The sequence below is a fragment of the Hyperolius riggenbachi genome, chromosome 2, assembly GCF_040937935.1.
Source record: "Hyperolius riggenbachi isolate aHypRig1 chromosome 2, aHypRig1.pri, whole genome shotgun sequence".
Taxonomy (NCBI): Eukaryota; Metazoa; Chordata; class Amphibia; order Anura; family Hyperoliidae; genus Hyperolius; species Hyperolius riggenbachi.
Window position 1 is genome coordinate 526,434,159 of NC_090647.1, and position 27,639 is coordinate 526,461,797.

General features: G+C 46.6%; 1 long non-coding RNA gene across 1 annotated transcript in view; it reads right to left on the reverse strand.

Annotated features, from left to right (window-relative positions):
* Window positions 1–1,765: 1,765 nt before the first annotated feature.
* Window positions 1,766–27,639, reverse strand: part of LOC137545044 (uncharacterized) — a 153,888-nt gene continuing 128,014 nt past the window's right edge. The window contains exon 3 of the long non-coding RNA XR_011025980.1: window positions 1,766–1,826. This is a non-coding gene — a long non-coding RNA (uncharacterized lncRNA). The remainder of the gene's footprint in view (window positions 1,827–27,639) is intronic.

Sequence of the window (27,639 nt, forward strand, 5' to 3'; positions counted from 1 at the left end):
CATGTTATCCCTCAAATGGTGTCCTCATGTCTCCGACATTGTTTCCCATGTCTGCCCTAAGTGTCCTCTGTGTCCCCAATACCTGCCCCATGTGTCCCCTGTGTCCCTCATACATGCCCGATGTGTCCTCTGTGTCCCTCATACATGCCCCATGTGTCACCCGTGCCTGCCCTATGTGTCCCTCATGCATGCACTATGTGTCCTCTGTGTCCCCCATACCTGCCCCATGTGTCCTCTGAGGCAACCCTGCATGCCCCATGTGTCCTCTGTGTCCCTCATGCCTGCCCCATGTGCCTGTGTCCTCCATGTGTCCTCTGTGTCACCCATGCATGCCCTGTGTCCTCTATGTGTCTCTCATGCCTGCCCGATGTGCCTGTGTCCCCTTGTGTCCTCTGTGTCACCTATGAATGCCTCGTGTCCCTCATGCCTGCCCTATGTGCCTGTGTCCCCTGTGTGCGTGTCAACTGTGGCTGCAAGTGACGTGTGCCTCTGCCCTCTCCCGATGCCTGTTATGTTTGGCTGCGTGTCCCCGCGAGTGTATACTATGCCCGCTCCCCCCGTGTGCCTTATCTCCCTCCGCCATGTGGTTGCTGCCCCCCCCCCGGGTGTTAATCTGCAGCGGGCTTACCTTTCCGCCATGCCCGTGAGGATTGGAGACTTCCTTCACAGCCGCGCATCTCGCTCTAGTGATCGGCATGTGATAATGACGCAAGATCGAGATGCGCGGCTGTGAAGGAAGTCTCCAATCCTCGCGGGCATGGCGGAGAGGTAAGCCCGCTGCAGATTAACACCCGGGGGGGCCAGCAACCACATGGGGGAGGGAGATAAGGCACACGGGGGGAGTGGGCATAGTATACACTCGCGGGGGACACGCAGCCAAACACTCAACAGGCATCGGGAGAGGGTAGAGGCACACGTCACTTGCAGCCACAGTTTACACGCACATGCAGGGAATTCCCGACGTGGTGGCGGGTCGCGGTCCGTATCGGTGGGCGTTTATATGTCGGGGATTCCCTGCCTTTGCCGTATAAGATGCAGGGACTTTTTCCCCCTATTTTTTGAGGAAAAAAAGTGTGCCTTATACAGCAACAAATACGGCAACCATTAAATTCGGCGGGTTTTGAGTCACAAATTTGCGATCGCGGCCAAATTTTCCCCTGACCAGGATCCGAATGAATGCACCCGAATCAAATTCGAGTCCATTCCAACTGGGCGAATCCGAATTTGACCCCGACCCGAATTCGAATGTACTCGAATCGAATTTGGGTACATTCGAGCATCACTGCCTCTTAGATCTTCCACATTTGGCCACAGTAAGTTGTCCAGTAGGAGAAAGTTGGTGCAGACGCAGTCTGGCCACATGCCCTCTCCCAGGCCTCGCGCACGCGCAGTACGTCCCAGACCGCAGGAATATCCAGGGCTGATTGCGGAAGATCCAGGGAGTGGCAGTCTGGCAGAGGATGGCGAGGGAGCAATCAGCCTGGAGGGGGGAGGAAGCCCCAGGTATGAATACATTTTCTCTCCTGCCCCATCTCAGGGTTACTTTAAAAAAAAAAATTGAAAAACTGAATGAAGGCAAAGGTGAGATAATTAAAGAGAAAAACAAATTGTGAATCAACTCCAACGTTCTATTTATGCGGCTGGAAAAAAATACACAGTAAAATACCTGAAATATATAAAGACGATTTGGAAAATACTTTTTTTTTGAGGAAAAGTGAAGATTTCTTCGCTCGTTTAATCTCCTGCTCCCCAGCCAGAATGAATGATGTCCGTGGATATCGAGCTCACAAACAGGGGGCGGTATTCAGCGAGTCCATCCACCACGTCTAAGAATAATAGAGTTCCAAATTGTCAGTGATTCCAGACAGGAAGATTCTGATGCAAATGACTTGCGGATTAAAAATAGAAGATCGCTGAGGCGGTAATTACTTGCCAAGGGATTTTACCGGCCCCGAAAAGAGAAGATTGACTTCCTGTAGAACGGAAATCATCTGGGGGGATTGGACCTGTAGCGGAAATTACAGTGACACTTACGGATGATTATAAGGGTAATAATGCAGATTAATGATGCAGAATGAGATAAGAACAGGCCTGTGGACAGCGGAGAGTAATGTCCTAGGCTGTCCACAGCAGCTGGATTCATCAGATCCCAGAAATGTTACCCAAAGCTGATAATAGAGTGACCTGACTGCTGAATATATGTCGGAACACACAGCGCACTGAGGCGTGAGTCCCATAGAAATAGCTACATTTCTAGCGGTGCTAATCAGACAGAAGGAAAGATCATTTCTCGCATGCCGGGCTTGACTGCTAAAATTCCTCCTAAACCGCCCATTAGCGGAAATGCCTTCCTGTGTTTATTCGAGACGTGTTTAGCAAGGATGATCGTAATATGCTAAGTACGATTACGCAAAATTTCACAGTTATAGCCACATGTGCTTACAATTTGAATAGACAATTCATTTTACATAATCCATCCATAATTTTGCATAATTATGTGTAAAAATGAAAAAATGTTTTAAAAACGTTTTAACTTTTTAAAATCGGTTCTCTCAAAAACTACAAGGTCCTTTTGAAAACATTTTTTGGCTTGTTCCCACTATTCCTTTTAATATACGATGTGAAGCAAGTAAGAAAAAGAAAAGCTAGCACTGCTGCAGGTGCTTAATGTATTAAAGTGGATGGGAACAGCATTTAAAAAAAACCCGAAGCAAATACCTAAGGAGAGGGAAGGCTCTGGGTCGTATAGAGCCTTCCGTTTCAATCCCCCGTCCAAAGGGTATTTGGATGTCTTCGGGAGCCGTGTCCTCCCGAAGACGTGCGGCTCCATACTGCACAGGCATGAGCGTGCAGGAGAGCGTGCTTGCGCAGGTGCAGTACAGGGCCGCCCTTCTTCAGGAGCACTTGGGCTCCCTGAAGACTTCTGAAGCCTCCTACAGCCGGGTAAAGCAGTATTTGACTAATTTAGTCAAATACTGCTACCGAGCGAGCCAGCACTGGAACGAGGGGACCAGAAGAGGAGCGAGATGGCTCTATAGGACCCAGAGCCTTCCCTCTCCTTGGGTAAGTATCTGTCTCATTTTTTTAAATGCGGTTCCCATTCACTTTAATACAAAGTGGTTCACAGATGCAAACTTCAAGGAATATACAAAAGTCGTAATGCACATACCAGATGTGAGAGGAGGCACAGTGGTGGTGGGTGCTGGGTACAAGATGCTTGACGGCCGTTTGACGCACTGCTGTGCTTCTACGGAGGCTTTAAATCCATGTGTAATGGCTTCTGGCTAACATAACGCCTGCAAGCCAGAGTGTGACATCACGTCACATGGTAGTGCCGCCATGTAGTCCTCCGTACGCTGCAAACGTCTGGAACGCATTGTAGTGCGTTTGTAGCCTCCGTAGAAGCGCAACAGTGCGCAAAACGGCTGTCAGGCATCCTGTACCCAGTATCCACCACCACCACTGTGCCTCCTCTCACATCTGGTATGTGCAATACGTCTTTTATGTATTACGTGAAGTTTGCATCTGCGAACCACTTTGTAAATAATAAATTAAGCACCTGCAGCAGTGCCAGCTTCTCTTCTTTCTTACTTGCTTCACATCGATTGTCTATTGGCTAGAGCACGCTGATGACGTTTACCAGGAAGAGTGCACGTTGGATTCCACTAGTGCATAGTTCAATACATGTATGTGTTCCAGAAACACTGTAGTGCCAACCTACTGCAACCTCTTTGGCCACCTCCCTTTAACATATGTTAATACATTTCGGTGATGATAACTTTGCTATTAACAGCTAAAATCAAAAGAAAATAATGCAAAATTACGCCTAACTACAAAATTTTCACTCCTGATTACGGATTCAAAAGAAATAAAAAATGTTCCCAATATTTTGTGTAACCGACCAATCGATTACTATCACAAGGAGAGAGTTCCCTTATTACTCTTAAAGCGGAAGGACAGCGACTGACCAGGAGGATAAATTGGTGAAAAATAACAATTGATTTTATTTGGCAAACAAAGAAATAATGTCCACTAACATGCAGAACAAGAATACAAACCCCCAATTGAAATCCTCAATATCAAGACCACCCTTGAAATACACTAAATTAATGAAGTCAAATAAGCAACAAATTCAGAGTTAACACTTCTTGCTTGAAGATCTAGCACCTGAAAAGAAAAAGGTTACTTCCTGAAATATCATTAGAGGCTACTACACTTGGACCTTGCTTGAAGTTCCTGCACCTGTAGGAAAAACAAAGAACAAAACACAGCAAATACACATTTCACAATACTTCATCAGACCTTTTTCTTCATCTCACTCTCAATACGTCTATAGCGATACAGTTTTCTCTTTCCTATCTAAAAATATGTATGCATACATGTATGTGAACAAATACACCTGAGAGAAACCAAATAGGAAATGGACTAATGCTTCTGGTTGGGTAGATAAGTAGTGACTGACTCGAAGTAGTCCTTACTGTATGGTAATGACCCTAACAGTCTTCAGTTCCTTGCAAAAGTCTTATCTAACCATACAGTGGCTATGAATTCATATTCACACTTAAGCCTGTATATGATCATGGAGTAGGGGTACCCCTTTAAAAGAACTGATGATAAGTTGCTGATGAAAGATCTTTTCCTGAAGCAGATGATAGCTTATAATAACCTTACTTTACTTTACATGCAGCACACTCCAAGATGCCAGTTCAATAACTCTGAAGTAAGTTTCTTCCCTTTATTGTTATCAAAGTTTTTCTTTTTCCTGTATGTCACATATGTAAGTATCAATTCTCTCCTTTTATTACTTCTCACTGCAGGTTGGTTTAAGCTCTAAATGCAATCACTTCACTTGCAGAACACACAGAACACAGCAACAGATCTCTTCACAGGTAAGTTCCTATTTTTCTCCCATGAACTGATAAATTTCTTTACTAATGTGTTATTCTCTTTTCTCCACACAGAGAGATTAACACTCTAAAAATATCGTCAGGTAAGTGTCTTTTCCACTCATATCAGGCAGAGCCACACTGGGGATTATTCTTGAGGCATATGCACAGTCAATGTACAGAGCAAATGCATTCAAACACAGGCTGACTGGCTTTACTGTGGAGAGACAGATGAATAATCAGTACCAGTGAGTGCACACACAGATTCTCTCACTGATCAGCTCTGTGGTGACAGGTAGGGAAACACAGTCATTGATTCACATTATACAGTACTCTGGTGTTGCTATGACAACATTTCTTCTCCTCACACACACTGTATATATATTATCTAACTGTAGAGAATCAGACGAAGAAGATTTAGCTGATTTGATTTGACAGTCTGATTTTTGTGTCATTACTATTAGGAAAACTCCTGTCATTTTCTTTCTGTGTTTCTGTGTGGTGAAATTTCACTTATCTGTCAATTTTTCCTGAAGCGGTCTCCTTGGCCTTGCTGAGCTATCTCTCACTCCTCTGTGGATGAGGTGTCTCCCTGTTTTGACTCAGGGAGCTGTCTCTCATGGTCCCCTTTTTGTGTGTCATAAGTGAGCTAAATTCCTCTGCTACTGAATGCCATTTCTCTCTCTGTCAGCTCAGTTTCTCCCCTTCTGGTCTCTGTCATCTCTCCTCACGCTGCCTGTGTCACCTTCTGAGGTAAAAATCAGAGAGGGCTTGCCTCTTCAGCTGGAGGGGCGTTCCCAACCTGTGTAACTGACACCCACCCCCTGACTGAGAGCAGAACAGCCATCTTGAGTGCTGGCTGCTTGCTCTGTGTAAATACAGCCTGTGCCAGCACTAATTCTCATAACTGATGCTGGCCAGGAATAAAAATACATGTTGTTGTTTTTTTTAAATTAAAGAAGCTGCACTATTTGTAGCAGGGCTACATTTGCATTACTTTTTGTATCGTAATTGAGAATTACTATGCGAAATTATACTATGGGCTTGGTTCACTAAAAGCGTGAGAAGACAAATATCACACCTTATCAAAGATATCACACGATATCAAAAGTTATCACGCATTATCAAAGTTAACAAGAGCAATTCTAAATAATGAATAATAAAGGAGCTTCAAATTTATTTTATAGTTTAACGTCAGTGAACAAAAAAATCAATGAAATGCAGAAAGGTATGTAAATGTCCCGAAACGCTCTCTCCAAAGATTGATGGTCCCCAGGTGTGGCGCACAAATCCAGCCAGTGCTAGCCACAAAGGTTCTAGTAATTAACTGAGAGGCATCAGGAATTATATGAGGCCTTGATATTAAGCCCAAATCCACAGTGGTTACGTGATTTAAACCCTTGCAAAGTTCAACTGGATCTCCATGCAGTAAGCAGAGTATATCAAAAGCAGATGCCGGTGAGAATATTCCAGAACTTAGGGGCACGGTGTATAACTACTTTAGGACATTTACATATGGCATGAGTGCAAAGAGACACTGAAGCGAAAAAAAAATGATGATTTAATGAATTGTATGTGTAGTACAGATAATTACTAGAACATTAGTAGCAAAGAAAAGAGTCTCATATTTTTAGTTTCAGTTATATAGTGTTTTTTATAACATTGCATCATTCTCTTATATTTGCTGTTTACACACTACTCAGCATTCTAAATGATTTTGCAGAGCAGCCCAATGAACTATTGACCTGTCCGCTGGAGAGAAAAAAAAAATACAGTGACTGACAGTTGAGATAACAAGCTTCAGAAGACAGAGCCCTCTGCGACTTTGAAAGTCATGGAGCTCAATGGCTCTTTTGCATAGATAACAACTGGAGTTTCTTAACTCTTCCTGTACTGGAAACAATATTAGACTTATGTCTCTGCTCCTAATGTTTTATTTCTTAGCTGTACAACACATACAAATCATTATATGATAATTTGTTTTTCGCTTCAGTGTCTCTTTAACCAGTAAATGGCAAACTGACTTATTAAAACGTCCTGTTTGACGCTGTTAACAGCAACAGGACGTTTTAATAAGTCACCCACTCGCGACGCCGCTCCGCACGTGTGCGCGCCGCTATTTACTGTCGGGTTTTCGCGATCTGGGATTGGGGAAGAGAAACGAGCGGTCCTCTACCCAATAGCAATGCTTGGAATGAATGGATGTGTCCGCGAACAGCGGCCACGTCCATTCATAAAACAGGAAAAATTTACAGCATAGTTAAAGGAATACTTAAGTCTAAAATAAAAAATTATCTTTACTCACCCGGGGCATCCCTCAGCCCCCCGAAGCTGGATGGTGCCTTCGCAGCCCCGCTCCGATCGTCCTGTCCCCGCCGCCGGCTACTTCCGGGTTCGGCGACAGCCGCCGACAGGCTGGGAACGCGGCTGATTTTCCGCGTTCCCAGCCGCTATATACCCCTCTATGCTGCTATAGCGTATAACATATATATATATATATATATATATATATACAGTAAGAAGAACATTTATTCCAGAGTAAATTGCACTGTAAATGACATTGCCTATGTTGCGGTCAACCTTTTAATTAATCTGACAGGTCTAAACTTCTTACAAACTCTTTTTGGACCAGTCCATCTTTACAGTTTCCTTTAGGGCTAGATCATAGTGTTCAGTTGCGTTGCAGGATAATTCTACGAATAATACTGCCCATACAATTCTATGGGCCAGTTCTCAGTAACGGATTGGGTCCAGTAAAAAATGGCGCACATGAAAAATGGTGCACGGTGATGCTGCTGTTTTTTTTTTTTTTTTGCCGCTTACTGTTATTTAACAATAAGCTGTAAACGTTATTAAACATTATTTAACGTTTAGCTATACAATTTTATCAGCCAGATGACAGAGGTTACAAATATAAATGGCAGGGCTCTGCCACTGTCACTGAAAGTACTTTCATACCCTGTGCATGATGCTCCAGGCTGGTGGCTGGCAGGCAATGCCCGCTGTCTAGTGGTGCTGGAAGTGGTCAGGCAGCCTATCCCGTGTGGGTGACCCAGCACACTGCCGCCTGTGTGGCATTCCGGCTCCTGCTGCTGCGCTCGCCTCCTGCCAGCATCCTCACCCCAGGAGGGCAGCGGGTGCAACGTTATCATCGCATCGCGCACTATAACTGTGCTGCCACGCTGCGCGCGATCTGGGTGGTCCAGTGAGTGATGTAGCTTTGCGCTGCTATTACTGCGCGCAAAGCTACATTTTGTGCACTAAGTGGCTTTTCACAGCGGCACTAACACTTAGCGCCGCTTTGTGAATCAAGCCCAATGTGGGCTGCACGACCGCTAGAACCAGTCCTGATGTTAATTTACAGCCCTTTTTTGGGGGGGATTATAACTCCCAACATAAACAATTACTGTTTTTCTTTAAAAAAAAAAAAACATGATGCTACATGCATCATTTACTATAAAATACGTTTTGGAAGCAATTTAAAGGCCACTTCCGGTTTTCAATTCGGATACTTGGTTTAACCCGGATAATGGGTTCGGATATCCGGATCTTTTTTTCTTTCAATTCGGATTTTAAAAAGTGTATCCGAGCATCCCTGGCCTTGACTACTAGGACTTAGAAGCAAACCTGCTGGCCTGGCGGTGATTGAGTGGGGCTCTGGGTGTAAAGAGGGGGGTTTGAGGGTAGCATGTGGAGTATGAAGTTTACCAGCTGGTCTTGGGAGGGTTAAGGAGGGTTTACAGTGGGGATATTTGAGTACAGGGGTATACAGGGAGTACTAGGAGCAAGTGATAGTGGAGGTGTAGGGTTAATATTGGGATGCTCAAGGGAGTGTAAGGTGGATATTGGGAGTTATCAAATGTTAGCACTTGTCTTGGATGCAGTGCATGCATTTTTCAGTCTAGCAGAGGCGGTGTATGCCTGTGCGATTAACCATTCAATTGCAGCATGTGTTTAGGGATGCGCAGCCTTTCCCCCCACCTTCTCTTAACTTTCTAACTATGTAACTGTCAGGTTAGCTGCTACCAGCCCCTCCTCCTGAGTTTCCTGTTTGCATAATAAGTAGTAGCAGATTTGCATATGATTTGCATCTGAATTGAATGCAAAGTGTGCAGAAAATCTATTTAGGTGCTGCACACTGAGCTGGTGGTCATTTCGGATGCAGCCTCAGTGGTATGCGCTGGCGTTCTCCTCGCTGTTCAACCAAATGTAAGTTACAGATTTTTTTGCTTAGCTGCTCCCAAGGTTTTAAATTTAGGTTAGGTCACTTGCCCGGAGGTTTGCCTCACCGTGGCGCAAGTGTCTAGTATAATATACTTTGCATGCAAACCATATTGGAAGCTAAAGTTCCTCCTAGTATAATAAATGTTAGCACTTGTCTTGGATGCAGGGCATGCATTTTTCAGTCTAGCAGAGGCGGTGTATGCCTGTGCGATTAACCATTCAATTGCAGCATGTGTTTAGGGACGCGCAGCCTCTCCCCCCACCTTTTCTTAACTTTGTAACTATGTAACTGTCAGGTTAGCTGCTCCCAGCCCCACCTCCTGAGTTTCCTGTTTGCATAATAAGTAGTAGCAGATTTGCATATGATTTGCATCTGAATTGAATGCAAAGTGTGCAGAAAGTCCATTTAGGTGCTGCACACTGAGCTGGTGGTCATTTCGGATGCAGCCTTAGTGGTATGCGCTGGTGTTCTCCTCGCTGTTCAACCAAATGTAAGTTACAAATTTTTTTGCTTAGCTGCTCCCAAGGTTTTAAATTTAGGTTAGGTCACTTGCCTGGAGGTTTGCCTCACCGTGGCGCAAGTGTCTAGTATAATATACTTTGCATGCAAACCATATTGGAAGCTAAAGTTCCTCCTAGTATAATAAATGTTAGCACTTGTCTTGGATGCAGGGCATGCATTTTTCAGTCTAGCAGAGGCGGTGTATGCCTGTGCGATTAACAACCATTCAATTGCAGCATGTGTTTAGGGACGCGCAGCCTTCCCCCCCCCCCCCTTTTCTTAACTGGATATTGGGAGTGCTTAGGGGAGGTCTGAGGTGGATATCGGGGTGCTCAGAGGACTGTGGGGGGGTATAGGGTGGATATTGGAGTGCTTGGGGGGTAGCGTGATTATTGATGTGCACGGGGGAGTGTAGTATGAATATTGGAGTGCTCAGGAGACTTTGGGGGTGTAGTATGGATATTGGGGTGCTCTGGGGGTGTAGGGTGGATATTGGTGTGCTCAGGGAAGTCTGGAGGTGTAAAGCGAATATTGGGCTGGCGGAGGGTGCTCAGGGTACTGTGGGGTATGTAAGATGGATATTAGGGTTCTCAGGGGACACAGAGCATGAGGTGCCCCAGCTGCAGTTATGTGACTAATTGGGACTCTGTGTACAGAGGCAATAGTGAGAATATAACATTAATGAGCCATCTTGGGGGGTAATGGGGATAGTTCCTGAAAGTAGATGGAGATAATGAGGTGAGTGAGGTTGTTGTTTGGTGAAAGAAGTGTACCATTTAGTCTGGGGTTGAGGAATACTCTGGCTAGTGTATGGAGTTTTTTTGTGTGTGGAGGAACTGCTGGGCAATTATACGTTTTTCTTGAGGGGGAAAATCTGGCTAGTTAAGCGTTGTTCTGGGAAATCTGCCTTAATTGGTGTTGTGAAACGTATGGAGGGGGGGCACATGATTTTTTGCTGGGGGGAGGGGCAGGTTTCTAGTTATGCCTCTGCTTCCATCAAGTTCAACTTGATGGATGTGTTAGAAAGGCTTACGTGGGAGTCCTTGGTATAGGCACATTACCCTTAATTCAACTGATTTGATTGCCTTTCTATAATCATCCGCTTTGTTTAGCTTTGGGCAGCAGCATATGGCCATTCAGGATGACAGATGAGATGAATAACATTAATTAACCTCTATCAGATGAATTTCTGTAGGAACATTGTCATGGAGCAGAGTGGTCTGTACATTGCAGATAGACACCCCCATACCCCATATTGTCCCTTACACCCTCCACACACCTATGGACTATATACCCCAACCCCCTATATCCTTCCCTTATTCCCACAATCCCCCCTCCCCATGTTAATGTTTTGTTTTGCTTTGGCAATGCTAAATGTATTTGGTCCTGCCAATAAAGCTTTTTTGGATTTCGATTTGGATTTGAACACCCGGTATAACAAGTTAGGACTCTTTACTAAAGAGTAAAAAAAATATGCAGAGATAGATCATACACCATCATCAGGTAATGCAGCTTACTGACAGGTGCCCCCCAGTGTATGTAGTGACAGGTGCCCCCAGTTTAGGTAGTGACAGGTGCCCCCCAGTTTAGGTAGTGACAGATGCCCCCCAGTTTAGGTAGTGACAGGTGCCCCCAGTGTATGTAGTGACAGGTGCCCCCAGTGTATGTAGTGACAGGTGCCCCCCAGTGTATGTAGTGACAGGTGCCCCCAGTGTAAGTAGTGACAGGTGCCCTCCAGTGTATGTAGTGACAGGTGCCCCCAGTTTAGGTAGTGACAGGTGCCCCCCAGTTTAGGTAGTGACAGGTGCACCCTAGTTTAGGTAGTGACAGGTGCCCCCAGTTTAGGTAGTGACAGGTGCCCCCCAGTTTAGGTAGTGACAGGTGCCCCCAGTTTAGGTAGTGACAGGTGCCCCCCAGTTTAGGTAGTGACAGATGCCCCCCAGTTTAGGTAGTGAGAGGTGCTCCCCAGTGTATGTAGTGACAGGTGCCCCCTACCCCACTGTAGGTAGTGACAGGTGCCCCAAGTTTAGGTAGTGACAGGTGCCCCCCAGTGTAGGTATTGACAGGTCCCCCCAGTTTAGGTAGTGACAGATGCCCCCCAGTGTAAGTAGTGACAGGTGCCCCCCAGTGTATGTAGTGACAGGTGCCCCCCAGTTTAGGTAGTGACAGGTGCCCCCAGTGTAAGTAGTGACAGGCGCCCTCAGTTTAGGTAGTGACAGGTGCCCCCCAGTTTAGGTAGTGACAGGTGCCCCCAGTGTAAGTAGTGACAGGCGCCCTCAGTTTAGGTAGTGACAGGTGCCCCCCAGTTTAGGTAGTGACAGGTGCCCCCCCAGTGTAAGTAGTGACAGAGAACCCCAGTTTAGGTAGTGACAGATGCCCCCTAGTTTAGGTAGTGACAGGTGCCCCCAGCCCAGTTTAGGTAGTGACAGGTGCCCCCCAGTTTAGGTAGTGACAGGTGCCCCCCAGTGTATGTAGTGACAGGTGCACCCTAGTTTAGGTAGTGATAGGTGCCCCCCAGTTTAGGTAGTGACAGGTGCCCCCCAGTTTAGGTTGTGACATCGACCGGACCACGTGACCCGTGCCATGGAGCGCAGAAGACGCCACCCCGGAACCCAACCTGGCAAGGTCGGCTGCGCCACGGAAGAAAACCAGGAGCCTCCGGAGCTGCTGCGAGTGCACAGGACGGCTGCCACGGGCTGGAAGAAGTCCCAGGTAAGTGGATCTTTGTTTTGTTTTCTTACTTGGACACTCCCTTTAAGGATTTCAAAAAATATTCAAGCTTTTTACGGGATTCATTTCACTCCATTCCATTTCTTAAATGTATTGGAGACAGTTATAATAATGATTACTCTAAAAACCTTTTGTTTAGAGATTCAAAACTACTGAAAATTCTGAGTTAACGACTTTTTATTACAAAGTTGTTGCCGAGTTCTAGAGTTTAATATTGTCAAATCCCAAATACAGTAAATAGGTACTTCCAAAGAAAGGTCTTAACTTAGTTCGAGGCCCGCTATCAGGATTTTTATTTTTTTACATTTAAAATACATACCTATAAAATATACATTTATCCCATACTACAATGTAGTTTGCCATCAGTTAGTAAAAAAAAACTGACAGATCTGACAGATTCTGAACTAGCCCATCTCCTCATGGAGGATTCTCATTATCAACTTTAATCTTTACTAGCACCCTCCTTGAAAAGATCTATACAAACATGTCAACCAACATCTATACTTGTTTGCACACTATTTTGCCAGTTGAACTGAGCAACTGCCCTTCACCTTCAGTAACTTCTTTTGTAAATTAAGAAATAGTGGAGAATCCCCCAAAAGGAGATGGACTAGTCACAAACCTGATAGTTCTGTCAGATCTTCACTTCCTACTGTAAGTGACAGTGACATGGGAAAAATGTAATTCATAGTGCACGTTACTGTAGGAGAAATGTGCATTTTATATGTACAGTATGTATTTACATTTTTTGCAATAGTTGTCCTTTAAAAGGGAACTTTACAGAAAAAAATATGTAGAGGGAAAAAAAATCAATCAATTCATTGCAAAGTGAGAAGTTAAAAATAGAAGAGAGATCAAAAAATGATTGCTATTCGACATGCAATTCTTCATGTTGTTTGATCCACAATGTGTCTGCAGACAATCATCTTTATTACTGGCAGGCAAGAGAAAAAAAGACTAGACATACCAACTGCCATTACCTATAACCACACCCACTAACAATGCGATAGGCCAAAAAGTTGTTTTTTTTATAGCTATACAATATATATGCACAGAAGGAGATACTGGTTGCTTGGCATGTTGGAAACAACCGTTATTTCCAGTGCTGCTCGGATACCCCTTTTCCAAAATCCGGATTGGATCCGGATCCAGATACCGAGATATCCGGGTCGGATATCCGAGTTCAAAATGTTCCAATCCGAATCGGATATCCGACCTCAGTATCCGGGCGGATTCGGATATCTGGATAGAAAAAACGGGAGCGGCCTTTAAATTGCTTTCAAAAATTTTTTTTTAGGGTAAATGAGGCATGTAGCATCATTATTTTTTAAAGGGAAACACTAATTGATGATGTGTGGTCTTAAAATCCCCCCCCCCCCCCAAAAAAAAAAATGGCTGTCAATTAACATCAGGCCTAGGTTCCAGGCAGCGGTCATGCAGCCCACATTGTGTCCAAAGTCCAACCGCACAACTGGGACATGGCAGTTTTTAGCCCAGACAACTCCAAAAAATTACGCAGCAATTGTGTTTTGGGTTAAATATAGGCGGTATCAGCACAGCAGCAGTGGCCTGTGGCACCCTGGCAGTGGGAGCAGCAAAGGCAGCAGGAGCAGGACAATGTATCAGCAGGAGGTGTAACGTCTGCCAGGAGCACGCCGGACGTGGTACGTGGCACGCTTCTGTTCTGGGAGGATTTTCTCCGCTGCCCTGAGACCGAGGAGGACAGGGGAAGCCTCAATAGGATTCGGAGGCTTCCCCACCCGCGGAGAGTACCCCCCAGGGGAGGTTTTCTACATTACAGGTTTTCTTTAAAGAGGAACTGTAACGACAAAACGTCCCCTGGGGGGTACTCACCTCGGGTGGGGGAAGCCTTCGGATCCTAATGAGGCTTCCCACGCCGTCCTCCATCCGTCAGGGGTCTCGCTGCAGCCCTCCGTGCAGCGGTGACGTAATATTTACCTTCCTGGCTCCTGCGCAGGCGCTCTGACGGCTGTCGGCTCGGAAGTAGGCGGAAATACCCGATCGCCGTCGGGTCTGCTCTACTGCGCAGGCGCAAGTTTCCGGCGCCTGCGCAGTAGAGCGGACCCGACGGAGATCGGGTATTTCCGTCTATTTCCGTGCCGAAAGTCGCCACAGCGCCCCCGCTGGAGCCAGCAAAGGTAAATATTGAAGCTACAGTCGGCTCTGTCGCCGGCTGTTCGGAAGGGCTGCAGCGAGACCCCCGTGGGACAGAGGACGGCGTGGGAAGCCTCATTAGGATCCGGAGGCTTCCCCCACCCGAGGTGAGTACCCCCCAGGGGAGGTTTTTGTTGTTACAGAGTCTCTTTAATACCAGGCTACAGATTCAATGTAAACTGTCCCCTTAGAATAACTAAGGGCCCTTTTGTACTTGAGCCGCACGCGTCTGCGAGACGCGCGGCGGCACTTCCGGGGCTGCGGCTATGGAGACGAATCCCATCAGCCGTGCCATGCATGGCTATGGGATTCGCAGCCTCCCGCACCATTTCGGATGGCAATGTCGACCAAATCGCTAGCCCAAGCGATTCGGCCGGCGGTGCCATTGTACCTATGGCAGAGTTTCCCTGCGCGATTTGCCTGCGGGGAAGCTCTGCGATTCGACGCAAAAACCGCGCAAGTGGAAACGGGCCCTTACTGAGTCTACCTATTAAAAGGCTTATTAATCCAATTAAGAAATTAATTAACTTTCTCCTGCTGCCTGCTGGAAATAACCTCATTTTCGGGCAGATCCAGCTATATTTAAAATAGAAACAGTGTGCACAGTTAATTGTTTGATGGCAGAATTGGAAGGAAAAGCACTATTGGCAACTCTTATCTGGAACAGGACACACAATAAATATCAGATAAGCAGAACTGGGCATCATAAACAGTAAATAAACAAGAATGTAAAACTGACAAGAGGGAGCAACACAAAGACGTCAGAGCGCCGATTAGGTACAACATGACCAAGAGGACTGTTTGAATGATTTACAGCATATACATTATTATAAGTTGCAGAAGTTAAAGACTATGGAAAAGGAAATCTGAACTTTCCTGGAATTTCCTCCAGCCCCCTGTAGCCCTCCAGGTCCTCTGGCATCTTTTGGGTCCCTTCCGCGGTACCACTAGTACGCGCAACTAGGGTGTCATCATGCCGGTCGCCTTAAGCGTCCTGTGCATGTGCGAAGTCCTCGGATTGATAGAGCTGGTAATTCAGCGACTTTGGCTGCACGTCATCACGCTGGCCGGTGTAAGGGTCCTGCGAATGTGCAGTTCTCTAAGACTAAACCGGACATGCACAGGACTCTGCGTTAAACGCTCCCATTCAAGTTCAGATCCCAATTTTCCCTGGTGTTCGAGTTGACCCTGGACGCTACATGTAGCGTCCTGGGACGGTTAACCGCTGCGGCTAATGTCCCCCTGTAGGGGAGAAAAACGATGACTGCAACTGAATGCCAGGGAAAGTCACTGAAAGCTCGAATGTGACGCTGCCACAACGCCGCCGAACGCAACGCCTCCGAAAGCCGGGCAGAGGCCCGTGTGAACCAGCCCTTAAGCTAGCCGTCATAATGACGTGCAGCGGAGCCCGCATGGGCAACTTCACCCGAAGCCACCGGATTACCGGACCCGGGACCAGGAGGACCACGGAAGGGAACAGGAGGAAGCCGGGGGACCTCGCGGGCTACGGGGGCTGAAGGAAGCCCCAGGTAAGTGCAGATTTTAATTTTAAGGGTCTGCTCAGGATACCATTAAACAGCAGTCCGCACTATAATTTCTCAGTTATTTCAAAACAGACAAATGGCTCCTTCAATCACAGCCTTCAATAACACCATGAAAACACTTCTAATTCTCACTTCTCCTGTATGCAGCGGGTAACAAACCAGGCTGGTTAATTCAGGTCTGTGCCGCTGACACGGCATGTTCTTAAAATATGTAATTCTTTTATATATTGATCATTACAAACTAGAAAGTAAATCAATAGGCGGCATTTTAGCCATTAATCTTGCCGGTTCCTATGTTTTAGATTTATGCTGGTGACACATCATTCAGCACCTTGTGATTACATACTGTACCTCTAGAATTAATGGTTATCAAAAAACGTACTAGTCCATAAATTTCTCCATCGATCAAGAATGTCAGAGGTTTGTTTCTTTGTTAGACAGGTCTGACTTTTGAGTGCAGAGTAGGCAGCTCCTGAGGTCATCCGCCTGAGGTAACTGTGTGTCAGGGGCAGACTAGGGTCTGCTGGACAAAGGATGGAAATTAGGGCAAGTCCTGAAATCGAGGGGACAAGAGGACAATTGCTGAGAGCAGCTGCTGAGACCAACCAATCAGGAGAATAATGCAAGACCTTCTGGTTACAAGTAACTGGTCAAGAATCCCCAGGCATTAACAGGTGACCACTTCTTTAGAAACATACTGGAAGATAATGCATTTACATAATGACATTAAGTAAAATGCATTAAATTATTCAGGATACCCACTTTTACGTGAATTATCCTGGTTTCAGCATCAGAAACACTAAACATTTTTCGGATCGATTTTCCGTTCACTTCTACATAAAATTGATCAGAAAAACGATTGGGAATGTGATCGGACCTGTCGGAAATTATTAATTCGCCCACACCTATCTTACGGGAAATAGCATGGTGTGTACCAGGCAGTAGGGTGCCCATACATTATTTGATTTTGCAGGCCGATCAACCTTTCGATCCGATAACATTGCTGCCTAATCACTCTTATAAGCGATTTCCGGATGAAATCGGTCAAAGGATAGATCAGTAATGCTGGAAAATCTTGCGATGATCAATTAACCCCTAGTCAGTGCCCCTCAAGTGAATGTGTGGTATGTATGTCACCACCACCCCATCCCCCCCCCCCCACACACACAAGTTTGGCATCAATGTTATGCTGCGCGGGATGCGTAAGGGTAATTCGGGCTCCGCCCGTTGCCTGACCCCAAATTACAGCTCCCTCTGACAGAGCTGGGACAAGGTCCTTCAGCACCCAAGGCTGAGACACTAAAATGTGCCCCTCCATCCCTCCTACCTCCGCCGTCACACACTGATTGCTATTAGACTAAGAGGCACCCCAGGGCCCCCAACACCTTAAACTCTAGTTATCTGGTTTGCAGTCACTGCCATGTATCCCCTTTTCTCAAACACAGTAGGGGAATGATAGCTGAGTGAGTTGTGCGCCCCCTCCTACACTGCGCCCTGAAGCTGGAGCCTCTCTCGTCTCTGCCCCGGGCCACCCCAGCCCTGCTCTCCGAGTTACAACAACTATGAGGGGGAACAGTATTTAATGCCACTGTGGAGTTTTGTGGCAGCAGGGAGAACCATCATCAAGCTCTTTCGATGCTTAACTCACCGGCGACGCGTACAAACTAACACCCCCACCCCCTCCCCCATGCACGTGTGTAGTGGAGAAGGCTAACCTGTCTACAGACACAAATCCTGGGCTTTGGAGTCACAGTGAGCACCTGTACCATGTCACTCACTACATGCGCGTGGTGTCACGTGGTCAGGGCCGCCATCAGAAATTTTGGGGCCCCTCACACAACATCAAGCCTGGGCCCCCCTACAGACTGCTGTGCACGCCCAGTACAGTGCCCCAGTATAGCCAGTACAGTGCCCCAGTATAGCCAGTATAGTGCCCCAGTATAGCCAGTACAGTGCCCCAGTATAGCGCGCCAGTATAGTGCCCCAGTATAACTAGTATAGTGCCCCAGTGTAGCCAGTATAGTGCCCCAGTAGTGCCCCAGTATAGCCAGTATAGTGCCCCAGTATAGTGCCCCAGTATAGCCAGTATAGTGCCCCAGTATAGCCAGTATAGTGCCCCAGTATAGCTAGTATAGTGCCCCAGTATAGCCAGTATAGTGCCCCAGTATAGTGCCCCAGTATAGCGCGCCAGTATAGCGCCCCAGTATAGCTAGTATAGTGCCCCAGTATAGCCAGTATAGTGCCCCAGTAGTGCCCCAGTATAGCCAGTATAGTGCCCCAGTATAGTGCCCCAGTATAGCTAGTATAGTGCCCCAGTATAGCCAGTACAGTGCCCCAGTATAGTCAGTATAGCGCGCTAGTATAGTGCCCCAGTATAGTCAGTATAGCGCGCCAGTACAGTGCCCCAGTATAGCCAGTATAGCGTGCCAGTATAGTGCCCCAGTATAGCTAGTATAGTGCCCCAGTATAGCCAGTACAGTGCCCAGTATAGCCAGCACAGTACCCCAGTATAGTGCCCCAGTATAGCCAGTATAGTGCCCCAGTAAAGTGCCCCAGTATAGTCAGTATAGTGCCCCAGTATAGCCAGTGCAGTGCCCCAGTATAGCCAGTACAGTGCCCCAGTATAGCCAGTATAGTGCCCCAGTATAGTCAGTATAGTGCCCCAGTATAGTCAGTATAGTGCCCCAGTATGGGTAGGTGGTGCTCGTCCCCGCCGCTGTTGTTACCTTAACAGCGGCGCTCTCCCCTCTCCGGCGCGTACTTTCCAGCAGCATCTCCCGGCTGCTCTGTGTGAGGCGGCAGGAAGCATGGCAGCGGCTTCCTGTAACGGCGATCTGTATCGCCGTTACTATGGGAACCGAGCCATGCTTCCTGCCGCCTCACACAGAGCAGCCGGGAGATGCTGCTGGAAAGTACGCGCCGGAGAGGGGAAAGCGGCCGCTGCTAAGGTATTAACAGCGGCGGCCGCTGGGGGAGGGGAGGTGGGAAAAGACCTCTCAGGAGGTTAATGCCTGGGGGGGGGGCCCGAGGCTGCGGGCCCTAGGCCCGCCCCGGGCCCGTGACGGCAGTCACGCTTGTACCCCCCTGATGGCGGGCCTGCACGTGGTACAGGTGCTCGCTGTGATGCTAGACATGGGAAGAGGCCAGGACAGGTGAGCCTTCACATGCACTTGAGTAGCAGCATCAGGATGACTTTCAATAGATTTCATTAAAGAGGGATTGACAGCCATAAAATCAAATTCCAATTACACATTGCTGTATTTATTAAGTAGTCTACATCATGACCCTGCAATGCAAGCATTCCAATTTAATCATAATTGTGTGCTGTAATGAATCTTATCTCAGTCAGCCTGGCACTTTTTTTGTACATTGCCGATGAGAGGGAAGCCCAAAAAAAAATACCGTGTTACCTTCCCTTCTTCTCCTCTCACATTCTTGCTCCTCGCTGATGGGCTAAGGGGAGTTCAGGAAGATTGTGTGATTTAATGCTGAGAAGAAAAATAGAAGCAAAATCTCCTCACCCCTCTGCAGAAGCTGCTGAAATACGATCTATGCTGTGCTCGCATGTGTTTACCAAGCAAGCTAGATATGACAGTGCAGTTCATACTACATAGCTTAGTGGAGACGAGGGCGAGAAATGCATACACCATATCAGGTCGAGGAGAAAAAGAGACTAAGGATGGAAATTATATTATTATTGACTTTAGTTAGAGGCAGTAAAGATAGAAAATGCCTGGAACAGTTTTCTTTTTATTTACTATATATATTTACTATATAAAATTCACTAAAATCAAAACACAGACTGTACAATACATAAGTTATGTAAGTAGAACAAGTATTTATCAACTGGTATTGCTTAAAAGGAAATAAATATGGCAGCCTTCATATATACTACAGTTGTCCTTTAAGAAATCCATTGGAAATCACTGTGCAGTGTGTGAGCAGGTAATAGATCCCTCTCTGATCAGATGAATTGGTCTTGATAACAAAAACATTATTTTTTATGGAATTATTATAGCCAGTAGCTGATTATATGAAAGAAGGTTGGAATGGATTTGTGGTATAATTATGGGCAACCCACAATTAGCATATTTGTGGTGTGACTAGTGTTGTAAATGAGAAAATTGTTCTTTCCTTTCCATATCCATGGCAGCATTACTACGGGGTTAGTCCCGCCTCCTAACCCCTACAAGACCTGTCAGTATAAGCAGAGCAGGGACAAGGTCCTCCAGCACCCAAGGCTGAGACACCAAAGTGCGCCCCTCCATCCCTCCCACCCCAGCTGTCACACACTAATTGCTATTAGACTAAGAGGGCAACAGGGCCCACAACCTCCCCAACACCTTAATATCTAGTTATCTGGCTTGCAGTCACTGCTATGTATCCCCTTTTCTTATTTCTTTCTGCTTCATACACAATTAGGAATGACAGCTGAATGAATTGTGCGCCCCCTCCTACACTGCGCCCTGAGGCTGGAGCCTCTCCAGCCTATGCCTCGGCCCGGCCCTGAGTATAAATCCCTAGGCCTGCCCCCTTCCAGGTGCTTTTTTTCCCCGTCGACCTACAGGACTGTCACCTTTTATTTTATTGGTATCTTTTTTGCCTTACCGGCTGCTTTCCTGCCAGCTACCGCACATTGCTTCCATGCGTGAAGCCCCGCCGTTTGATCTTAAATAAATGAAGGCGGCAGCTTCCCCCTCTTTCTGCTGGTTTTTCTGGGGGTCTTAAGACTTGTTGGATGATGGAGCGAAACACTCTGTAAATCAGGAATGAATTAAAGTGGGCGGCAGTGAAGATTGTGGAGCGCTTCACGCTAGGAAGCAGAGCAGGGCAAGAGAGGCTCCAGCCTCAGGGCGCAGTGTAGGAGGGGGCACACAACTCACTCAGCTATTATTCCCCTATTGTGTTGGAAGCAGAGAGAAATAAGAAAAGGAGATACATGATAGCAGTGACTGCAAGCTAGAAATTAAGGGGTTGGGGGGGGGGGGGTTTGAGGGCCCTAGGGTGCCTCTTAGCCTAATACCAATCAGTGTGTGACGGCTGGGGTGGGAGGGATGGAGGGGCGCACTTTGGTGTCTCAGTCTTCGGTGCTGGAAGACCTTGACCCAGCTCTGACGCAGAGTACTTCCGAGTGGAAGTTGTGACAGCTATTTCCTTGCGAAGGCGGAGCAGAGTGGTGGTGCTGTTATTCTCAGCTGGGACGCTGAACGTCAGACCATATTGCGGGGATTCCCGCCGTGCATTCTGCTGGAGCTGGCTCTTCCCTGTGGTGAGCAGGTATGTGATATCCTGAGTGGGTTTTAATTATTGTATATGAATGCGCAGAGTGACAGGATATAAGTATGTCTTTGTTCTTGTTGCCTCAAGTAAACTGTGTACTAAAGCCTTAAAGTGACTCTGTAACAAAAATTACAACGTTTTTTCTACCATCCTACAAGTTCCTAAACCTATTCTAATCTGTTCTGGCTCACTGCAGCACTTTGTACTATCACGGTCTCTGTAATAAATCAATGTATCTTTCCCCTGTCAGACTTGTCGGCCTGTGTCTGGAAGGCTGCCAACTCTTCCGTGCTGGTCTGTTCCTCTATGCACACTCCAGTGTGTGTTTTATTTACATAAGCCAGCAGCTTCTCTGCTATCTTATCAGTGATAGAAGAGAGCTGGATAAAAATCCTCCTCTGGAGGCTGTGAAAGGAGCTGGTCTGTCACATACTGAGGAATTAACGACATAGGTAGAGCTGTCTGCAGGAAGCCTGTAATGTTCAGTGCATGAGAGAAGCTGGTGACAGAAGGTAAACACACACAAGTGATCTCTTGAGATTCAGAAGTAAGGCTGTATACAGCCTGCTTGTGTATGGATGTATTTTCTATGTGTGGACATGCTGTACATCAACCTACTTCCTGTTTTGGTGGCCATTTTGTTTGTTTATAAACAAACTTTTTAAAACTGTTTTTGACCACTTTTAATGTGGCGGGGAGCGGCGAAATTGTGACAGAGGGTAATAGGAGATGTCCCCTAACGTACTGGTATGTTTACTTTTGTGTGATTTTAACAATACAAATTCTCTTTAAAGAGACTCTGGATTCTCTAAAAAAACATATTTTTATTTCATAAATGTGTTTAATATGTTATCCCTAACTAAACCGCCGCACCCCCGCCGCAGTACGCTATCTAAATCCCCCCTACCTCTCTCCCGCAAAATCCACGACTTTCTTGGTCGTGGATTTTGCTGCCCTGTGTGCTTCCGTGTGAGGCAGAGCTATGGGCTGCAGCCCTGCCTCACACGTGTCTGTCAGCGGCAGATCTCCGCCTCTCCCCTGCCTCTCTCAGTGAAGGAAGACTGAGAGGGGCAGGAGAGAGGCGGAGATCCGCCACTGACAGACGCGTGTGAGGCAAGGCTGCAGCCCATAGCCCTGCCTCACACGGAAGCGCTGCCTGGATTGCCCCCCGAGGAGTTTGGGGGGATTTAGATAGCGTACTGCGGCAGGGATGTGGCGGTTTAGTTAGGGATAGCATAATAAACATATTTATGAACTAAAAGGACGTTTTTTTTTAGAGACTTCAGAGTCTCTTTAAATAGCCAGCATTTAAAGGTACAGCATTTCTTATTAGGTGTACGTGTCTTCTTGTTGGCAACTGTTACACGCTCCTCATGCATTCTCCTGTTTTCATCAGAGCCCGTTGCTTGTGGAAACATGGAGGATGCTGCAGCTGCCCATGAAACAGTCCTGCCAGATGATAATAGGTAGGGCACAGACTACTAAGACGCCTTAAAGGTCTATGGGCAAAACTCCGCCAGAAGACATTACAGCACATTCTACATGTTCGATTGCCTCTTCTTGGGCGGTATTCGTGAAGGTTTCTCCAGAGACTATTTGCCAATTGGTCTTCAGAAAATATTTCTCATTATAAAGTAGACCTAGGAGCGTTGTCTACGCTCAAGTTTGGACGGGGGGGGGGGGCTTATCTGCTGTTAAGACCACCATAACTAGTTAAATTTATCATTTACTTAAGATTGACCTGGCGAGTGGCAAGTTATAGAACTAATTTTGTTTTTTTGTTTAAACTGAATAAAGAGTTATTTGTTCTGATTTCAAAGCAGGAAACGGTGTCCCTCCCTTTTTGTGTGCAGTATAGTTAGATCCCCGTAGCAATGCTGCCATGGAAATGTAAAGGAAAACTGAAAATTGTATACTTACCTGATAGTAATTTTCCTTTTAATATCCATGGCAGCATACGGAGATTCCACCCTAGTTATGTTCAGTCAATTGGTGGAACTATCAAAAAAAAGCACCTTGGAGGGGGCAGTCCTAAAGCTTTTATACTGACAGGTCCTGTAGGGGTTAGGAGGCTGGACTAATGCCGTAATAATGCTGTCATGGATATGGAAAGGAAAATTACCATCAGGTAAGTATACAATTTTCCGTTTTGCTGGACCCTCAGACTGCATCTATACTGTAGATATAAAGCAAAAAAGCTAAGAATAACCGTAAAAGAAAAGCACAGTGAAGCTTCGTCTTCTTACACTCAGCCTTTCTATACATACTAAGCACTAAACATTGGAATGGAAATTGTATGTTTCCATAAATGGAGGAAAGCCAAGCATTCCAAAGTCATAAAGAGGATTCATAATTATCTTCAAGGATGCTTCTCAAACATTGGCTTATTCAAACACTTTAATTAATTTCGCTCTAGACCATTTCACAGAATAGTATAACTGCTTCAATTCATTCAATGAGCTGCAATATGAATTATTTTGGTTTCTGATATCTTGGATATAGAAACTCAGGAGAGCATTCCATTGGGTTTGGAGTCCCCTCAGTTGTTATATGGTGAAATGTATTTTGTAGATTATGTTTTAGATATCAATGCTGATCCTAGAGCATGTCCACTAGTGAGATAGATGCAGATCCTAGAGCAAGTCCGCTAGGTGAGATAGATGCAGATCCTAGAGCAAGTCCGCTAGGTGAGATAGATGCAGATCCTAGAGCAAGTCCGCTAGGTGAGATAGATGCAGATCCTAGAGCAAGTCCGCTAGGTGAGATAGATGCTGATCCTAGAGCAAGTCCGCTAGGTGAGATAGATGCAGATCCTAGAGCAAGTCCGCTAGGGGAGATAGATGCAGATCCTAGAGCAAGTCCGCCAGGGGAGATAGATGCAGATCCTAGAGCATGTCCACTAGTGAAATAGATGCAGATCCTAGAGCAAGTCCGCTAGGTGAGATAGATGCTGATCCTAGAGCAAGTCCACTAGGTGAGATAGATGCTGATCCTAGAGCAAGTCCGCTAGGTGAGATAGATGCAGATCCTAGAGCAAGTCCGCTAGGTGAGATAGATGCAGATCCTAGAGCAAGTCTGCTAGGTGAGATAGATGCTGATCCTAGAGCAAGTCCGCTAGGTGAGATAGATGCAGATCCTAGAGCAAGTCCACTAGGTGAGATAGATGCAGATCCTAGAGCAAGTCCACTAGGTGAGATAGATGCTGATCCTAGAGCAAGTCCGCTAGGTGAGATAGATGCTGATCCTAGAGCAAGTCCGCTAGGTGAGATAGATGCAGATCCTAGAGCAAGTCTGCTAGGTGAGATAGATGCTGATCCTAGAGCAAGTCCGCTAGGTGAGATAGATGCAGATCCTAGAGCAAGTCCGCTAGGGGAGATAGATGCAGATCCTAGAGCAAGTCCGCCAGGGGAGATAGATGCAGATCCTAGAGCATGTCCACTAGTGAAATAGATGCAGATCCTAGAGCAAGTCCACTAGGTGAGATAGATGCAGATCCTAGAGCAAGTCCGCTAGGTGAGATAGATGCAGATCCTAGAGCAAGTCTGCTAGGTGAGATAGATGCAGATCCTAGAGCAAGTCTGCTAGGTGAGATAGATGCAGATCCTAGAGCAAGTCCGCTAGGTGAGAAAGATGCAGATCCCAGAGCAAGTCTGCTAGGTGAGATAGATGCAGATCCTAGAGCAAGTCCGCTAGGTGAGATAGATGCAGATCCTAGAGCAAGTCCGCTAGGTGAGATAGATGCAGATCCCAGAGCAAGTCCGCTAGGTGAGATAGATGCAGATCCCAGAGCAAGTCCGCTAAGTGAGAAAGATGCAGATCCTAGAGCAAGTCCGCTAGGTGAGATAGATGCAGATCCTAGAGCAAGTCCGCTAGGTGAGATAGATGCAGATCCTAGAGCAAGTCCGCTAGGTGAGATAGATGCAGATCCTAGAGCAAGTCTGCTAGGTGAGATAGATGCAGATCCTAGAGCAAGTCCGCTAGGTGAGATAGATGCTGATCCTAGAGCAAGTCCGCTAGGGGAGATAGATGCAGATCCTAGAGCAAGTCCGCTAGGTGAGATAGATGCAGATCCTAGAGCAAGTCCGCTAGGTGAGATAGATGCAGATTCCAGAGCAAGTCTGCTAGGTGAGATAGATGCAGATCCTAGAGCAAGTCCGCTAGGTGAGATAGATGCAGATTCCAGAGCAAGTCCGCTAGGTGAGATAGATGCAGATCCTAGAGCAAGTCCGCTAGGTGAGATAGATGCAGATCCTAGAGCAAGTCCGCTAGGTGAGATAGATGCAGATCCTAGAGCAAGTCTGCTAGGTGAGATAGATGCAGATCCTAGAGCAAGTCTGCTAGGTGAGATAGATGCAGATCCTAGAGCAAGTCTGCTAGGTGAGAAAGATGCAGATCCCAGAGCAAGTCTGCTAGGTGAGATAGATGCAGATCCTAGAGCAAGTCTGCTAGGTGAGAAAGATGCAGATCCCAGAGCAAGTCTGCTAGGTGAGATAGATGCAGATCCTAGAGCAAGTCCGCTAAGTGAGAAAGATGCAGATCCTAGAGCAAGTCCGCTAGGTGACTGTGAGATAGATGCAGATCCCAAAGCAAGTCCACTAGGTGAGATAGATTCAGATCCTATCGCAAGCCTGCTAGGTGAGATAGATGCAGATCCTAGAGCAAGTCTGCTAGGTGAGATAGATGCAGATCCTAGAGCAAGTCCGCTAGGTGAGATAGATGCTGATCCTAGAGCAAGTCCGCTAGGGGAGATAAATGCAGATCCTAGAGCAAGTCCGCTAGGTGAGATAGATGCAGATCCTAGAGCAAGTCTGCTAGGTGAGAAAGATGCAGATCCCAGAGCAAGTCTGCTAGGTAAGATAGATGCAGATCCTAGAGCAAGTCCGCTAGGTGAGATAGATGCAGATCCTAGAGCAAGTCCGCTAGGTGAGATAGATGCAGATCCTAGAGCAAGTCCGCTAGGTGAGATAGATGCAGATCCTAGAGCAAGTCCGCTAGGTGAGATAGATGCAGATCCTAGAGCAAGTCCGCTAGGTGAGATAGATGCAGATCCTAGAGCAAGTCCGCTAGGTGAGATAGATGCAGATCCTAGAGCAAGTCTGCTAGGTGAGATAGATGCAGATCCTAGAGCAAGTCTGCTAGGTGAGATAGATGCAGATCCTAGAGCAAGTCCGCTAGGTGAGATAGATGCAGATCCTAGAGCAAGTCCGCTAGGTGAGATAGATGCAGATCCTAGAGCAAGTCCGCTAGGTGAGATAGATGCAGATCCTAGAGCAAGTCTGCTAGGTGAGATAGATGCAGATCCTAGAGCAAGTCTGCTAGGTGAGAAAGATGCAGATCCCAGAGCAAGTCTGCTAGGTGAGATAGATGCAGATCCTAGAGCAAGTCCGCTAGCTGAGATAGATGCAGATCCTAGAGCAAGTCCGCTAGGTGAGATAGATGCAGATCCTAGAGCAAGTCCGCTAGGGGAGATAGATGCAGATCCTAGAGCAAGTCCGCTAGGTGAGATAGATGCAGATCCTAGAGCAAGTCTGCTAGGTGAGATAGATGCTGATCCTAGAGCAAGTCTGCTAGGTGAGATAGATGCAGATCCTAGAGCAAGTCCGCTAGGGGAGATAGATGCAGATCCTAGAGCAAGTCCGCTAGGTGAGATAGATGCAGATCCTAGAGCAAGTCTGCTAGGTGAGATAGATGCTGATCCTAGAGCAAGTCTGCTAGGTGAGATAGATGCAGATCCTAGAGCAAGTCCGCTAGGTGAGAAAGATGCAGATCCCAGAGCAAGTCTGCTAGGTGAGATAGATGCAGATCCTAGAGCAAGTCCGCTAGGTGAGATAGATGCAGATCCTAGAGCAAGTCCGCTAGGTGAGATAGATGCAGATCCTAGAGCAAGTCCGCTAGGTGAGATAGATGCAGATCCTAGAGCAAGTCTGCTAGGTGAGATAGATGCTGATCCTAGAGCAAGTCTGCTAGGTGAGATAGATGCAGATCCTAGAGCAAGTCCGCTAGGGGAGATAGATGCAGATCCTAGAGCAAGTCCGCTAGGTGAGATAGATGCAGATCCCAGAGCAAGTCCGCTAAGTGAGAAAGATGCAGATCCTAGAGCAAGTCCGCTAGGTGACTGTGAGATAGATGCAGATCCTAAAGCAAGTCCGCTAGGTGAGATAAATGCAGATCCTAGAGCAAGTCTGCTAGGTGAGATAGATGCAAATCTCAAAGCAAGTCCGCTAGGTAAGATAGATGCAGATCCTAGAGCAAGTCCGCTAGGTGAGAAAGATGCAGATCCTAGAGCAAGTCCGCTAGG